Source organism: Micromys minutus (genome assembly GCF_963924665.1).
Source record: "Micromys minutus genome assembly, chromosome: X".
Lineage (NCBI taxonomy): Eukaryota > Metazoa > Chordata > Mammalia > Rodentia > Muridae > Micromys > Micromys minutus.
This window is the reverse complement of record NC_137970.1, coordinates 116,497,284-116,500,459: the sequence shown is the minus strand read 5'-3', so window position 1 is coordinate 116,500,459 and position 3,176 is coordinate 116,497,284.

Genomic DNA, 3,176 nt, shown 5'->3' with positions numbered 1-3,176 from the left:
TGTGGAAGCCTCGCCTTCACCCCTGCCTTGGACTTAGCCTCCCAAGTTCTGTCTCACTTCTCTTCATAATTATGAATGTTCATACCATAAGGCACAAAAGGAAATGACTGGTAAATTATTGAAGTATATGAGTCAACCTTGAGAAACAAAGCAAGCACTGCTGCTTACTAAATTTTAGTATATGAAAATGTCTACATTACAGGTAACTTCATACGAGATTCAAAAATCTCCCCCAGTTAACAACTGGATGGATTTTTTTTTTCTAAGTTCATGATAAAAGATGAGAAAGAGAATTAGGAAGGTGGCTTTGTATCCCCATCTCTCCACTGGGGGCCCTGTCTAACGACTGGACCTGGTCTCTTCATGTCCCATATTCCCACTATTGAGCATTTAAACCACATGGAGTCCCGAGAGACTCTCACAATCCAAGTCTTTGGAACTTTCTAGAGTCTCCCCCTCCAGCAGCTGCATATTTCCATTCATTCTCCTGGCCCTCTGGTCTTCATTCTTGTCTCCCCCATACCTTATTGTACCCCCTGGATCCCCTCCTTCTCTTCTTTACCACCCAGGTCACCTCTGCCCACGGCGTCCCATAATTATTTTGTTCCCCCTTCTAAGTAGAATTTAAGCTTTGTAACTCAGACTTTTCTTCTTGTTTAACTTCTGAGGATCTGTGGTGTATATCATGAGTATTTTCTACTTTATCGCCAATATCCACTTGTCAGTGAGTTCATACCACAAATGTCTTTTTTTTTATTTGTTTGTTTGTTTGTTTGGTCTAGGTTACCTCATTCAGGATGATATTTTCTAGTTCTGTCAATTTGCCTGCAAAATTCAGGATGTCCTTGTTTTTAATAGCTGAAAGTATTCCATTCTGTAAATGAGCAGCATTTCTTGTATTCAGTTTTGTTCGAGAGACATCTGGGTTGCTTTTAGTTTCTGGTTATTAAAAATAAGGCTGCTATGAACATAGTGAAACATGTGTCCTCGTGACATCATTTTAGTATATGCCCAGAAGCAGTATAGCTGGGTCTTCAGGTAAAACTATTTTAGTTTTCTAAGGAACTGCCAAATTGATTTCCAGAGTGGTTGTTAACAGTTTGCAATCCCAACAGGTATGAAGTTTTCCCCTTTCTCCACATCTTCATCAGCATTTACTGTTGTTGAGTTTTTGGTATTAGCCATTCTGATTAGTATGAGATGGACTACCAGCATCATTTTGATTTGTATTTCCTTGAGGATTAATAATGTTGAACACTTCTTTAAGTGGTTCTCAGCCATTCCAGATTCCTCTGTTGAAAATTCTCTGTTTAGCTCTATAGCACATTTAGAATTAGTTTTGAGTCTAACTTCTTGACTTTATATATTTTAGATATTAACCCTCTATTGGATGTAAGGTTAAGGAAGATCTGTTCCCAATCTGTAGGTGCCTGTTTTGTCCTTTTGACAGTGTCCCCTGCCTTTCAGAAGTGTTGCAGTTTCATGAGGTCCCATTTATCAATCATTGATTTTAGAACCTGAGCCATTGGTGTTCTGTTTGAAAAATTTTCCCCGTGCCAGTTTGAGGCAATTTTTTACTTTGTCTTCTATTAGATTCAGTGTATCTGGCTTCATGTTGAGGTCCTTGATGTGAGGTTTGTTTAGGGTGATAAATATGGATCAATTTGCATTCCTCTACATGCAGAGTGCCAGTTAGACTAGCACAGTTCATTGAAGATGCTTTGATTTTCCCATTAGATGATTTTGGCTTCTTTGTCAAATATCAAGTGTCCATAGATATGTAGGTTTATTTCTGGGCTTTTGCTTTTATTCTATTGATCAAACTGTCTGTTTTTTTACAAATACCATAGGGTTTTTATTACTATTGCTCTGTAATACAGCTTGAGTTCTGACATGGTTCTTCTTCCAGAAGTTCTTTTATTGTTCAGAATTATTGTGGTTATCCTGGGATTTTGTTTTTCTATATGAAGTTGAGAATTGTTCTCTCCATGTCTTTGATGAATTATGTTGAAATTTTGATGGGAATTGTATTGAATCTGTAAAGTTTTGATCTAAAAGTGTTCATGTCTAAAAGAAATCCAAGGACAAAATGCAGCAAAGACTGAAGAAATGGCTGAACAGTGACCAGCCCTATTTGGGATTCATCATATGGGCAGGCAGCAATCTCTGACACTATTACTGATGTGCCTTCAGAGAGAAACATAACAAAGCTATTCTCTGAGAGACTCTACCAGCAGCTGACTGAGGCTGATACAGACACTCTGATGATTTTTGCATATTTTCATTCCAGGGAGTGATGATATTAGAAGGTGTGGTCTTGTTGGAGGAAGTGTGTCACTGTGGGGGTGGGTTTGGAGACACTCCTCCTAGCTGCCTGAGGGTGCTCAGTCTGTTCCTTGCATCTTTCTATTGAGGATGTAAAACTCTCAGCTCCTCCTCTACCATGCTTGCCTGGATGCTGCCACACTCCTGACTTGATTGTGGGCTGAACCTATGAGCGACCCCTATTCCACCCTGTTTAAATGCTATGCTTTATAAGACTTGCCTTGGTCCTTATGTCTGTTCATAACAGTAAAACCCTAACTAAGATAGAAGTTGGTGCCAGGGACTAGGGTAATACTTTTATAGGTCTGATCATGCTTTTATTTGGAGGAATGTAGATTTTGAGATTTTGGAAGTCAGTGGAATGTTTAAGGTAGGTTTAATGGGCTATCCTAGTAGGAATATGGAAGACTTTGTTGCTGAATATGATTTGAACTATACAGGCCTGGCCCAGGAGGTTTCAGTGGAGAATTTCAGTGCATGGCCTACAGACTGTTTTGTGCTATTTGGTAAAGAATGTGTCTGCTTTTTGGCCTTGTCTGATGAGTCTAACTGAAGCTCAGGTAAAGAGATTAATATTAATTGCATTGACAAAGAAATTCTCATAAAAGCCCAGTAGAGACTTTGTTTTCTGGTTAAGCCCCATGAAGAGCATTTTAAATAAGCACATGAAGGAAAAACATAAAATATATGGTTTGAGTATTAAAGCAGACACAATGAAGTGAAATGGAGCTGAATCCTCTGTTTGAGAATATTAAATTGAATTAATGGAGTACTGATCCCGGGGTGAGATTTCACCCAGATAAATTTAGGTACAGGCATGGTAGTACAAGCCTTTAATTCCAGGAGGCAAA